Source organism: Lissotriton helveticus, chromosome 5_1 (genome assembly GCF_964261635.1).
Source record: "Lissotriton helveticus chromosome 5_1, aLisHel1.1, whole genome shotgun sequence".
Lineage (NCBI taxonomy): Eukaryota > Metazoa > Chordata > Amphibia > Caudata > Salamandridae > Lissotriton > Lissotriton helveticus.
In genome coordinates this window covers 1,308,270,732-1,308,286,005 of record NC_136065.1, presented here as the reverse complement: position 1 = coordinate 1,308,286,005, position 15,274 = coordinate 1,308,270,732, and positions in this window count along the sequence as shown.

The window sequence follows — 15,274 nt, the reverse complement described above, 5'->3', positions numbered from 1 at the left end:
GTTTGTATTTGCTTTAATGTTGAAAATATCATATCCAGCTTCCCACCCTCACTCTGAGTGTCTTGCCCGTCTTCCTTGTAGAAATTGGAGGTAGCAGAGTAGTCCCATAACAGCTTTTTGTGAGTGGTTTTAAGCAAGCTTATAGGGGAGCCTAATTTTCTGACTGTCTGCTTGCGTTTTTTTTGTGTTCCTCTCCCTTTGGAGCCTCCTGTGCCGCCGGAGCTAGAGCATGAGTCTACAGATTCTCTTTCCTCTTCGCTGCTTGTTATCGTGGAGTCTGATTCTTCGGGGACAGAGAAAAATCTATCCCCTTCTGCACCCTCGACCCCCTCTGCATCTTCTGTGAAATCAGTGTCTAACTGTTCTTTTTGCCCTCGCCGTGGTCTGGGGCTCATAGCCATGTCCTTTTGTGTATTTTTCCCAGATTGTGCTTGCTCCTCTAAGATCTCACCCTCCACCTCCTGAATCGCTTGTAACATTGGGTCTGTGCTCAATGCCTCCGTCATTCCAACCCCACCAGCAGAATCTCTCACCTCATTTTCCGCTTCTGTGTGCTCTGAGTCTCTCTCAACGGTAATTGCCCAGCTTGCCGCTTGGTGTTCCGCGGGAAGCGTAAGCTCCGTTTGTGCTGGTTGCCTGGTTACCCCTCCGCTTGCGTCCTCGAGGACGCTACTCCCAGGACCGGCTGCCGGCAGGATTGCTGTGTTTGGTAATGCCGCTGTGTCTGCTCCTGAAGCCGCTGAAACAACTGTGCCCAGGGGTGCTTTAACACTGAAGACTTCTATCAAGGAGGGCTGACGGAAGGTGAGGTCACCTTTCTTGTTCTCCGTTGTAACTCTTCCCGCTTGGCTGTTGTTGCCGCTGCGAATATCTATATTCAATTTGGGTTCCTTGTCTTTTTCGGCGGCTTTTTCGTTCTTCTCCATTTTCCGCTGCTGAGCCCTGGAAGCCGTCGAGGTCGTGGGTGTTGAGCGTTTGCTGGGGGGTGGCATTTTTGTTTTGGGTATGGTGCCGGTCCTTCCTGGATCCTTCTGACACGTTTCTTTAGATGAACCGAGATTCGAGGACTGTTTATCTTTCCCTCGATTTGCCATTTCTGCCTCGATAGCCTTTAGAAATGAAATGAACAAAACCTTCACTTTATCGGTAACCCGTTTCAGGCCGCCGCTTTGTCCCTCGAATCCCAGCCGGCAAAGCCTCCGTAGCATACTGTTTTTCCGTACTGATCAGGAGCCTGGCTCATCCATGGTTTGGAGAGGGGTCTAGATGCGACTTGCACCTACAATGCTTCAGCGGCCATCTTGCCTCCGCCCCCTCTCTCTCTTTTTTACAGCAATTTGTAAGTCATATTTTCTCTTACATCCTCTTCCTGATTTACTCCGTCTTACAACCTTTCTCTTTGTAACATTCTCTCCCAGACTTACTCCCTATTACACCTTTTGTCTGTTTTGCACCCTCTCTCCCTCTTTATGACGTTTTTATTCTCTTCCTCTCTTTGTGTTACACCCTCTGTCTGATTTATTCCTTGTTACATCCTCTCTCTGATTTACTTCCTCTTACACCCTCTCTCAAAGTTACTATCTCTCTCTCCCTTTTACAGCCTCTCTGTGTTTTGGTCTCTTTTACATCCTCTCCCGTTCTAATACCCTCTCTCTGTCTTACATCCTCTTACACCCTTTCCCTATCTTCCACCCTGTTACATCCTTTTTTTGACTTACTCCCTTTCTCCCTTTCTTTGACTTACTCCCTCTCCCTATTACATCCTTTCTCTGTCTTACAACATATTATACACTCTCTCTGTCTTACTCCTTCTCTATGTTTTACTCCCTCTACATGTTTCTTTGTCTGACTCTCTCTGTCTCTTTGTGTTAATCCCTCTACCTCTTTTTCTCTGTCTTACTCCTAGTTACATAGTTGCTGTGGTATAAACTTAGATATGTTGTAAACTAGTGTTTATATCATTTGGTTATTGTCATTGCTTTGTTGTTTGGTAATAGTGGTGTATAATGTGTTTTATTTTTTTTGTTTACCACAGATTGAAAACCAGATTTCAATAGTAAGGAAATATGCCGTCAAGGCAGAGGAGAAGGAAAGATGCCAAGCGGAAAAAATCAAAAACAGCAACGGAATTAAAGCAGTCGTCTACAACAAATACTTCAAAAAACAGGAAAAAAGATCCTGGTAAGACAACTAAGTCTTTCTTTCAGAACATATGTAGATCAAAAAAAAATGTTGATGAGGATCAGAATATACAGAAGGAGAGAGCAAATTTGAAAAGGAAGGAGAGGCCCCCCAAAAATGTTACTACTGGAGCAGGAGAGAATAATATGTATAGGAATAGAAGGCGAAACCAATTTAGGGACATTCGTAAACGAATGTTTCGCAATAGGGTGGTTTTAAAATTGTTAAAAAATATTAAAAAGGTAAACAGAGCTGCTTTTTATAAGAAAAAGAAAAGTGTAGAGAAGATTGTTGATCAGGCTTTTGAACTTAAGAAAAAATTATTTATTTTAGTAATCAATAGAATTAGGACCCTTAAAAAGACAATTGATGTTTTCAAATCAAAGAGTAGATGCAAAAGAGTAATTAATCGGACTAATTTTTGTAAAGTTTTTTCTGGAGAATGGATGCATAGTTCAAGTTGTGAGCCATTTTTTTGTGAGGAGAGTTACTTCCAGGAGAATGATTTGGTGCATGCAGTTGACACCAGTGGTCGAGCATATGAGGTGAAATACGGTTGTCCGATTGAAAAAGAGAAACTTGTGTCTAGAAATGCAGAAGAGGTGTTAACTGATGAAGTTTTAGGGAGACGTACTAAGGGTCCAGTGTACACTTGGAGGTGTAGTAGTATTTGTAGTGTGCGACAGGAATCAATCGATTTGCTTCGTAATTTCTTACGTACATATAGTAAGAAAAGTCTAAAACAGAAAATGAAGATGTTGCAAGACTTAGATCCTTGCAGAGTGAGAGAAAACACAGGTTTGCAAGAGCATTCACTGGCTTGTCTTTCTAGAAAAGTATGTCAGAGTGTTTTTCATCATTTTAGGATGTTAGCAGTGCATCATAAAAAAATGAAGAAATTAGTGAGAATGTTGTATTATGCAAAAAGTCCAGCACTTAAGCTTAAACAGTTAAACAGTGCTCTTTTGCATGGAACTGAATTAGATGTGAAGAAGATTTGTGAAGATATTGAGATTTGTTACTTTGGTGAAAAAGAGGACAGTGTAGAAATTGACACAGTAATAGAAGGTAATGTGGAAGACAATGTACACATTTCAAGTACAGAAAAGTTTGACCAGGAAATCACCAAGTTTAAGGTGAAATCAAGTGAAAGGCCTAATTTCACTTGTGTGTGTTGTCGACAAACTCATTATAAGATTCAGACTAGGTTAGTTGATTTATATACAGAAAGTGAAATGGAAAATAATACTGAATGGAAGAATTTTTCAAATTTTTTGTTGGTGGAGAATTCTTTTGATTTGAGTTCTGATCAGCGTATTTGTAAATATTGTTATAATAAATTAAATGAAAACAGAATGCCTGCTAGAGCTGTTCACAATAATCTTGAGTTGGTAGACATTCCTCCTGAATTGATGGATTTAAATACATATTAATCTATTCTGATTCAATGTGTCCATCCTTTTCAGGCTATTGTTCGCATGGAGCCTAAGATAGGGAAATTGCCTCCTTCGGATTTACAGAGAGGATTAAAGGGAAGAGTTGTTTATTTGTCTCTAGACTTCAAGAAAAATATTGATACAATTGGTGTAGAGAAAGTGGGCGAGGAACCTCTGGTTGTTCTAGTTAATGGGGTTCCGACAAAGAGTAAGAAAATCTGGCAAGATTTAGTGGATGTTAGGAAAGTCAAAAAGGCAACGTTGTATTTGGTCAAAAACAATGAGTACTACAAAGATGTATGTGTTGGAGCAGACGAAACAGCTGCAGAAGAAGACAGTGATTGTTCAGCCGGCCAAATTGAAAAAGTTGATGTGTCTAGAAGTGAAGAAATATATGAACATTATACTGTTCATCCTTTGCATTCCAAAGAAGTAATAGGGAATGCAATTGACTTGTTTCAAATGAAAGCAGCAAAAGGAAGTCCCATTAGTGTATGGGAAGAAAGTTTGGAAGCTCGTTGTTTTCCACAGCTATTTCCAACAGGTCGAGGTGGACGATATGACGATCGACCACTTCAAATTCCAGCATCTGAATACCGGACTTTAAGATTATATGCTGAAGATCCAAGGATTCTTTAATGCATCCCATATTTGTTTCATCTACTGTATGAAAGTGACTTGTCTGGGCTTTCTTATGCAGTAAACCATATACTGAAAAGTGGAGCACATCTGCAAAATGTTTCGGCGAGGGACTTTATGGAGAAAGTCAATCTGCAAGACAATATTTTGGAATCTCATCTAATCAATCTCATGGCATGTCAGCGTGGTACAAACGAGTATTGGTACCGTCGTCATGGAGAATTGAAATGCATGCTAAGAAACTTAGAAACTCCTACATGGTTCCACACTCTTAGCTGTGCTGAGTATGCATGGGATGACTTACTTCAATTTCTACGAGAGACAAATGCAATGCAAACACTCAAAATATAGAATTCAAAACACCTGGAGAACTGTGTTCTTTGGATCCAGTGAATGTATGCAGATATTTCAATCATAGATTTGAAGCTATGATGTCTTTCATTACCAACAAAAAAAATCCTCCCCTTGGAGAGGTTTTGGATTTCTTTTGGAGAAAGGAGTATCAAGCGAGAGGTGCTCCTCACATACATATGTTGTTATGGATTAAAGATGCACCCAAATTTGGAACAGATTCAGATGACACAGTGATGAGTTTCATTGAAGAGTATTCAACATGTGCTGTTCCGAAAACTACCTAAGAAAACAGTTTAAGGCAACAAGTTTTACGCTTTCAATCACATCGTTGTGGAAAGTACCGTCGTTGAAAATTCAGAAACAAGGACAAGTTCTACACAAAATGTCGTTTCGCATTTCCACGACCAGTGATTTCTAAAGGAAGAGTAAATAATTTGATGTCTTCTCTGCGACATACTGTTACGAGGAAATCACCAAAAAATACATACAATTTCAAAAGAAACGAAGAGTCCAAGTACATCAACGACTACAACCCAGTGATTTTGTCCATGTGGAATGCTAACATGGATATTCAGTTCGTTGCTGACAACTCTATTGCTGTGGCTCGATATGTGACGTCTTACATCACAAAAAAAGAAAAGACAGAACTGAAGGAAATGTGGGAGGACATTTCACATGAAAAGAGTATAAGTAAAAAATTATACAGTTTCAGTTTGAAGATGTTGTCGCATCGAGAAATTGGAGCATATGAATGTTCTGATCGGTTATCATCAGCAAGTCCCTACACCAAGTCTAGAACAATTATTTGGGTGAGTCTAGGTCTTGCTGCAACATGAAACCGAGTTTTGAAATCTGTACAAGAAATTGAGTATTTGGCGGAGAAAGAACCAAACAGTACAGATATTTTGAAGACAAACATGTTGGATACATACTATCCAAATAGAAGTAGTTATCTTGAGAACAGTTGTTTGTATGAAGTTCTGCAAAACTATATTTATAAGAGGACCATCAGAGAAGATATCAATAATGGAATATATGCTATCATTGGGTGTGAAGGATGTCTAGTGAAGCAGAGAAAAGGCCATTTGATTAATCATCGAAAATTGAGTTGCGAAAATCCAGAGAAAAGGGAATTTTACTATTTAGCTCTTTTGCAACTCTTTAAGCCATGGCGTACAGAAGAGGAACTACTTGGAGATTTTCTCTGTTACGAAGATTCTTTTAATGCAACCAAGGATACCATAGAATGTCCTGATTTTCCAAATTATCTGCAAATGTTGAACGAAGAAATAGAGCAAGAATCCACAATTGCTGTAGAGATTGCTAGAGACAGTTCTCAAGACAGTCAGATTTCTGCTTCATTGAGTCAGGATCCACTAGGAGGACCAATTATCCAAAATGAAGCTGCCACTGCCATGGATGAGGTGGAAAGAGCCATGGAACAAGCTCAAGATGATGTAGTTAACTTAGAAGATTTGGTGAAACAACTAAACCTTGAGCAGAAACAGATATATGATGAAGTCACAGAACAGGTTGAACATGGATTCAGTCATGAGAAAAAAGAGTGCTCATGTACATCATTTAAGCCTGTGCAACTGTACGTGAGTGGAGAAGCGGGAACTGGAAAAAGTTTTCTGATTAAAGCAATTGCAACTTATCTGCAGAAAAGGACTGAATCACCGCTGTCTTGTGTTGTTACCGCTCCAACTGGGCTGGCAGCACATAACATTAAAGGGATTACTTTACATCGTTTACTGATGCTACCAGTTGAGCATGATAACAAATTACAATACCACAAGCTATCTGGAGATGCTTGTTCTGAAGTTTCCAGAGTCCTGAAGAAAATGAAACTTCTTATCATTGATGAGGTAAGCATGGTCTCAAATCTAATGCTTGCTTTTGTGCATTTGAGAATGCAAGAAATTCTTAGAACAGACTATGATGTCTTATTCGGAGGAAAACACATTATTGTTTTTGGAGATCTACTGCAGTTGACTCCAGTGAAAGGACAACCAGTGTTTAAAATGCTCACGCATGAAGATACCAGGAAGTGCCTAGGAAGCATTGGAAACGTTAATATATGGTTACATTTCAAATATGTAGAACTGCTTCAAAATATGCGACAGGCAAAGGATAAAGATTATAAAAATATTCTACAAGATGTAAGAATCGGAAAAGTAAGTGAGCATGGGAAAGAAGCATTACATGCACGATTAATTTCAAATTTGTATCCAAATGAAAACATTCTTCCAGAGAATATTTTAAAGAAAATTACTGAGAACAAATCTGGGATATGTTTGATGACAACTCTGCAAGAATGTTCCATCTTCAACCACAAAATGTTAAAGTTAGAAAATGAAGAGATTGTGAAACTGGAAGCTATAGATAAAATAGAGCATATGGGAGCAACAATTATTTTGTCTGAAAATTTGAAATCAAAATTGGATTCATTAGAGAAGAGTATATCTAAAACTGCTGGTTTTGAAAATGTGTGTTTAAATTGTCGTATCATTTTGAGAAGGAATTTAAATGTTGAAAGAGGTCTGGTAAATGGAGCAATGGGTCATGTTGTTGATTTTGTGAATTACAAAAATAGAGATGGAATTGAAATTTTAAAAATTCAATTTGATGGCATTGACGAAATAGAACAAATTTGTCGTTGTTCAGCTAGATTTTTGCTTGTGAAAGACTTATATGTTCGCCGAAAACAGTTTCCTGTTTGTTTGGCATATGCGGTGACAATTCATAAATCTCAAGGTTTAAGTGTACATAGTGCTTTGGTGAACATTGGAAGTTCTGTGTTTAAAGAGGGTATGGCATATGTGGCATTATCACGAGTCAGAACTTTATCAGGATTGTATTTGATTGAGTGTGATGAAACAAAGATTTGTGCTGATCTAGATTGTGTTAAAGAATACAATAGGTTAAGAAGAGAGTATGCTCCACATTTGCCTCAATATCCTCTGTTTGAAAAACGTGTGGTAGGCCGAAAAAGAAGAAATTAGAATAATTGCAGTGAGGTAGTAGCAAAAAGACAAAAAGTAGATGAAAATGTAATTGTAAGCAGAAAGAAAAAGGATTCTGTTGAAGATGTTGTTGGATTTCAGTTTGAAAACAGTTCTGGTGTCAACTGCTATGCTAATGTAGTGGTAAATGTTGTTTTTTTTCTTCAAAATTTACAAGAACAGATTGTTGAAAATCGGGATCAAACATTCTGCTGTTTATTGAATTCTGTGTTTGAGAAATGTAGCATTGATAGAGGAAAAATAGAAAGTGTTTCAGAAATTCGAAATCTTCTAGACATATGTTCTAGTCAAAATCAATTTTCACAGAATATTCAGCAGGATTGTCAGGAATTTTTAATGTATATGTTTGATGTATTGGAAGATGAAGGTGTAGATATAAAAAATCTTTTTAGCCTTTCTTATCAATGGCAGCATGACTGTGACAACTGTAGTTTATCAAGTAGTACTACAATAGACACCGAAAGATTTATATATTTGACTTTACCAGACTGCAAATCAGTGCCTTTTAATAATCTAGTTAAAGCAGCGGATCACAATATGGTGTGTACCCAATGTAAGTCTGCAATGCTGTCCACAATATTTATACAAAATTATGGTCAGTATGTCATTTTAATGTTCCAACGATGTAGACCTGATGGAACTAAATTGACAACTTCTATTAAAAATTTCGTGGCTTCTCAGTTATCAATTTCAGAAAGAACTTTTGCAACTGTAGCTATTATTTATCATGACGGTCCTTCAACAACATCAGGGCATTACACATGCTATTTAAAATGTCGAAAAGGTTGGACTAACTGTAATGATACTCATTTGATTTTCAAACAACGTTTGCCTTTTGACTTAAAAAATTCATACCTAGTGTTTTTACAACCAAAATTTAAGTAAAGGTAATTGGCTTATGAAGACGGGAGACGTTAATAAAAGTTGGTCTACTGTTTAAAATTATATTGTGAGTAAAAGTAATGAAGATAATATAAAAATTATAGTTCTCATATAGGTATGGTAAGTGGATCGCAAACTAAGTGATTTCAGTATTATAGGAAATGTTCAACATGAGAGAGCCAGATATGGAATTATGAATATCTAAATATTGTGAAAATGTTGTTTGAGCCTTTCTTTCAGAATGTCGGAAAAACAGTAATTTTAGAGTTTGTTTTAAGTAATTTGAAAATATACTGCTACATCTGACACTATTTGGCCTTAAGGAAAGGTGAAGGAATGAGCAAAGAGTCATGACTGAACACAAGGAGTATATGAAAACATTGAAACATATTTCAGATGTTCTTGGAGCTTTTCTTCTAGAGAGTCGATGAAATGGAATTTTTAGAGAACAGCAGAGTACCTTACAACGAAAAGGACCTTCATGATGTACTATTTGGCCTAAAAGAAAAGTAAGTGAATCAAAGATTAGTGTACATATGTGATTTGTAAGTTTATATGTTTTTTTTAAACACAATCTTTTTGATTGTGGTTTTTTTTCCCCGCTGTTATATGATGAATAGTTTGAACTCACTGTTTTTAGTGAAATTCAATATGTTCTAAGAACAGCAAAAATAAATCTAACATGTTGTACAAAATATTCTATAGTTTGTATTGTGTCATTTATATTGTATTCCCATTGTCTCACACTCATTTTCCTTTTTTCTCTCTCTTTCAGCTCTCTTTACTCACTCACACTGCCTTTCTCTCATTCTGTTTCACACCCATTCGTTTACTCAACTTCTTTCACAACCCCTCATTTCCATTTCAACTGTCTGCATCCCCTCTCTCCCTTGCACCACTTTTCAGCTTTCAGTCTCTCTGTTTTACTTCCCTTTTCCGTATTTTCCTCTTTTGCTCTTTTAGTAATTCCTCTTTACTCACTCAACAGTATTGTCACACTCTGTCACTATAACTCACCCACTCTCCCTCGCTTATCTTTGTTTGCTCCTTTTTTTTTACCTCTTCTCTCTATTTTCCGTTCACTACCTCTATGCCCTCAGTCCCTCACTCTCCTTGTGTTATGTTCACTTGTGTTTATCTACCTTCTATCATTTCTCTTAGAACAACTTCACTGCTCCTCTCTGATCGTTCTTCACCCCATTTCTTTTAGTCCGGTTCCATTACTACCCCTCATTTCCTATCTTTCAATGTTCTTCTCTTTACTTTCATCACCGAATCACTTTCTCTCAGTACCACTGCTTTAGTCCTCTTCTCCTCTCTTTATTTCTTTTGCTCCCTTACTCATTTTCCTTTCTTCACTCCTTGTACTCCACTTCACTCAGTCCTTCCCTTAGTCTCTCTGTGTACTAAATTCCTCACTCCTTTTCTCTCAATCCTTCTATATTATCCTCTCTTCCTTCATCCCTTCACTCTATGACTCTGCTTCACTTACTCTCAGTTATTTTCCATTCCTCATTCTTCTAAATGCATCCTTAATTAGACTTTTTTCTCTTTTAGTCATTGTCTTTTTATTTACTCCTGTTTCCTGATTTAGTTTTGCTAACTCACATTCTTTTAGTATATTTCTTACCTTCAGTTCATTTCTCTCTTCTTATCTTCCTCTCTGTTAGTGAATCTATATGCCTTACTCTTAGTAATTTGCTCTCCTTCTATTTCTTTTACCCTCTTTTTGTCCTTTTACATCACTTTATTTCCCTTTCTGTGTCTTTCACTCATACTTTATTTCTTAATACACTGTTATGATTTTTAACCTCTTCATTTGTATCTTTTATTTTAAAATATATATTTTACTAATTATAACGCATTTTTTCTTCTCTCTTTCGCAGATACAAAGTGTAGTAAAAAATGTAATTAAAGTTACATTAATTATATGGTAAGTGTGACTAAAAAAATGTAGTTTGTCATCACCCTTTCCTTTAACCTCACTATTATTCTCTCACCCTACCTCACTCCTGTTTCCTTACTCTGCTTCCCTCACTTATTCTTATCCTCCATGTTTACTCCCCTTTCCCTAACTCCCCTCCCACATTCAACTTCTTTCAGTCCCCCTGCTTTACTTCCCTTACCCTCTGTTCCCTTCCTTTGCTCCCTCACTCATTCCCTTTCCCTTAATCATTTACTTCACTCCTGTCACTCCTTCTCTCAGTCCGTCTGTCCTCACAGTTCCTCACTTCCGTTCCCTCACTCTGTCTCTCTTATTGTCGCTGTCTCTCTCCTCTCATTCTGTCAATACTCTTTCGTCATGCTCACTCCCTACAACTCACCCACACTCCCTCACTGACCTTTGTTTGCTGCTTCACTCACTCCCTTTCAGTCACTCCTTCCTTTACTCTCTCTCTCCTTTCTCTGTCACTCCCCATGTCTTACCCTTATTCACTTTTATCCACCCTCTTTCACTCCTCTTTACTTAGAGTCACTGCTCTTTTCTAATCCTCCCTCACTGTTTTACTATCTAATACACAGTCCCTTTGTGTTGCTCCCTCTAGCTCTCTTTCTCTTAACATCACTCTCTCTGTCCCTTCCCCTCATGCTCACTCTTTCATTCTTTCTTTTTCTTTTTTTTTTGGTACCCTCCCCGGTACGCGTACCGGGGAGCGTACCGTTACGCGTACCCTGGAAAAAAAAGAATGACAGAGTTTTTTAAAAATGTTTTTTTTTATAAATTAGAGGTAGTTCTAAAAAGAACTGTTTTTTTAATTCTTTTTGTTGTTTTATATTTTTTTATTGCTTTTTTGAACATTTTTTACTTTTTTTGGCTTTTCTGAACAGTTTTATATTTTTTTTGTATTTTTTATGGGGAGAAACAAAAAACAGGGAATTGAAAACGGCTCAACTGGAGCACAAAAAAATCAGGAAAAATTATGGTTTCCTCGGGCATTTGTGGTTATCCATAGCAACATTGATTAGTGTAATGCTTTGCTCACCATAACTAATTGTTTTGTTACAATATATACAAACAAGTTTGTATCCCCCAAACTTTGTTTGTATATTTGGGACCGTCTCCCTTGCCTCTGGACCCGATGGAGTGGGTTCTTTGGATGTTGAGGGTCTGGATGATGATTGGGGTAGGTTTCTGCAGAGGTCCCTTACCTCTGCTACAGAATAGTTGTTAGGGTGCAAACGCATCATGTGCCGAATCATAGTATGATTCCCAAAGGAATATTTTTTTTAGGGTTCCCCCTGGATAGCACAGCACCACAGATGAGACAAGTCACCTTCACAGCGTTGACTTTTTTGAAACCCCTTGGGATTTTGTAAAACTCCCATATGAAGTGCTCTTTTGGTTTGTATGGGGGATTATCTTCCGGCAGGTACTGCCTTCTCTATTCCTCCTCTTCATCCTCCTCCTCCTCTTCTTCTTGACCACCAATGTGATCTTCTGGTGGTCCTTTTAATGGTGGTGGTGGTGGTGGGGCAGATGCTCCAGCTGCTGATATGACTGTAGCCATCTCTGTAAGGAAAAAGCAGGTCTTCCTCACTCAAATAAAGTGAGAATGAGGAAAAAAGGTGGGGGCTTGCATCATTTGGAAAACAAAACAGTTCTGAACCAATGAAAAGTGTTAATTTCAGATCACATGACCCGACGCGCTTACGCTACGTGCCCCGGTGCGTGCCCGGGTGCGCGCCCGGCGGCGCTTACGTTGCGCGATCATATGCGCTAGAGCGCTTCCGGGTGCGCTTACGCCGTGCGTCATAAGACGCATCACGCGGCTACGCGAAACGTCACGATGTTGTTTTCGTTCGCGGCAATAGCGCTAACGGGACGCTCACCGGTACGCGCCCCGGGGCGCGCCATAACAATGCGCTCACCGGTGAGCGCATCGGTGTGCGCCCCGGGAGCGCTCCAGGGCAAAAAAAAAAAAACATTAAAAAAATACATAATTATACAATATAAAATTCATTATAAAAAATATTACATTTCATACCTATATAGATTGCTATTAAAAAACCTATGAAATTCACTGAAAAAACCATAGGTTTCACACCAGTTATAGTTAGGAATTAGTATTTAAAAAACCTATTAAATTCACTGAAAAAACCATAGGTTTCACACCAGTTATAGTTAGCTGGAAATTTTACTTGCATATGTATGAGTGACTATATAGAACTGTTGGTCAATGAGTGGATGTGTATATAGATGGTGGAATTATTGAATTGGTTGTTGTAACTGGTATGGGTATCTGCATTTTTTGGAAAATTTTTGTTTCTATTTTTGAATATGTGTTTCCAGGGTTACATTACAGTGAAAGGAGGTCTGTCACTCTGTCACAAGGATGGTGTCATCAGTGATGTCATGAGTGATGTCACTGACCATGTCATGAGTGATGTAATATGTGACGTCATCAGCAGTGCATTGCACGCGCAAGTTATAGTGAGTCCAACTAACTATAACGTGGGAATTTCATTGGTTTTATGCGAGTAAAATTTCCAGCTAACTATAACTGGTGTGAAACCTATGGTTTTTTCAGTGAATAAACATATATATAAAATGTATATCTATATAAATACAAATATGAATGCAGGCATACATATACGCATACAAATGCATGTTTTGTACACGAAAGTTTAAAAAATACAAATACAAGCAAAGCTAAAAAGCCACCTAATTACAAACAGAATTGCTTTAACTTAAACGAGGGCGAAACCTATTGCATGTTCAATGCTTGCTTACCTTGGTACCATCAAGAAGGCATTCAGATGTGTCACACATTTGGCATAAATTCGGAATGTTAGCACTCTAGTTGCTCATTAGATCACTGTAGTAAAGATACTGCTCACCAGGGAAGTCAGCTGCTGGTATTCAAAGTGCATGTTTCAGTCTGCATGTCAGAATTTTTTAATGAAATAGAAGAGGATTTGAGAAGTCAAAATGTGCCCTAATTTTTCTTTCTGCAGCACTAATCATAATTTCTGTGGCAAAATGAACCCCTCATTTTGTTCCTTTGCAAAATATATGTTTTAAGTGTTACCACTTTATTCCAATCAAGATGGCTTCAGGTGTGCCATACTTTTGTCATAAGTAAGACTGTTAGCGTTCTAGTTGTACTTTAGAACACTCTGGGACATTCTGTCATTGGGCTATATTTGGGCTACATCTGGGTGCTATTTGTGCTACATTTGGGCTCTTTTGCCTCTGGTGGCCATCTTGGGAGATGTATTGTTATGAGGTTTCCTAATTTCCTCATTTACTACAGTCTCCTCAGTAGGAAATACTTTCAGTTTTTCACTTTGATTCCATCAAGGAGGCATTCAGATGTGTCACACATTTGCCATAAATTTAGAATGTTAGCCCTCTAGTTGCTTATTAGATCACTGTAGTAAAGCTACTGCTCACCAGGGAAGTCTGCTGCTGGTATTGAAAGTGCATGTTTCAGTCTGCATGTCAGAATTTCTTAATGAAATAGAAGAGGATTGGAGAAGTCAAAATGTGCCCTAATTTTTCCTTCTGCAGCACTGATCATAATTTATGTGGCAAAATGAACCCCCTCATTTTGTTCCTTCGCAAAATAAATGTTTTAAGTGTTACCACTTTATTCCAATCAAGATGGCTTCAGGTGTGCCATACTTTTGTCATAAGTAAGACTCTTAGCGTTCTAGTTGTACTTTAGAACACTCTGGGATATTCTGTCATTGGGCTATATTTGGGCTACATCTGGGTGATATTTGTGCTACATTTGGGCTCTTTTGTCTCTGGTGGCCATCTTGGGAGACGTATTTGTTATGAAGTTTCCTAATTTCCTCATTTACTACAGTCTCCTCAGTAGGAAATACTTTCAGTTTTTTACTTTGATTCCATCAAGGAGGCATTCAGATGTGTCACACATTTGCCATACATTCAGAATGTTAGCACTCTAGTTGCTTATTAGATCACTGTAGTAAAGCTACTGCTCACCAGGGAAGTCTGCTGCTGGTATTGAAAGTGCATGTTTCAGTCTGCATGTCAGAATGTCTTAATGGAATAGAAGAGGATTGGAGAAGTCACTCAAAATGTGCCCTAATTTTTCTTTCTGCAGCACTAATCATACTTTCTATGGCAAAATGAACCCCCTCATGTTGTTCCTTTTTAAATTAAATGTTTTAAGAGTTACCACTTTATTTCAATCAAGATGGCTTCAGGTGTGCCATACGTTTGTCATAAGTAGGACTGTTAGCGCTCTAGTTGTTCTTTAGAACACTCTGGGAAGCTGCAGTAGAACACAAAGGAATCAACTGACAGTCTCTGCTCTATTTGGATGTACATGTTTTACTGAGAATGTCAGACTTCATTCTCACATGACTGAGAAAGATAATGTGAATTTACAGAAAATATGCTCTCAGTTTAGCTTATAGATCACCTTCCAAACCTCTGAGGGAAAAGCATGAGAAAATAGTTTTCTTTAAAACATGATTCATGATATCCCAGCAGAAGGCTTTTTCACATGGTAAAATCACCTTAGAACACACCACAATTCCTAAAATTAGTATGGTACTATCAACATATGATTTATAATGTAACTAAAGTCTTAAAACCTTCTATTAACTGCAATGCTTTTTAATGAGGTGTTATCATGTATATTGGTCCCAAGATGACTGCCAATAATTTCTAGTTTGGAGTGTTGACAGACAGTTGACGGCTAATCAGCATGCAGCTCGTGCTCGGAATGCTAGATATATATATATATTTTCTTTTGATTTTCTCAGGAACTACTAGAGGGA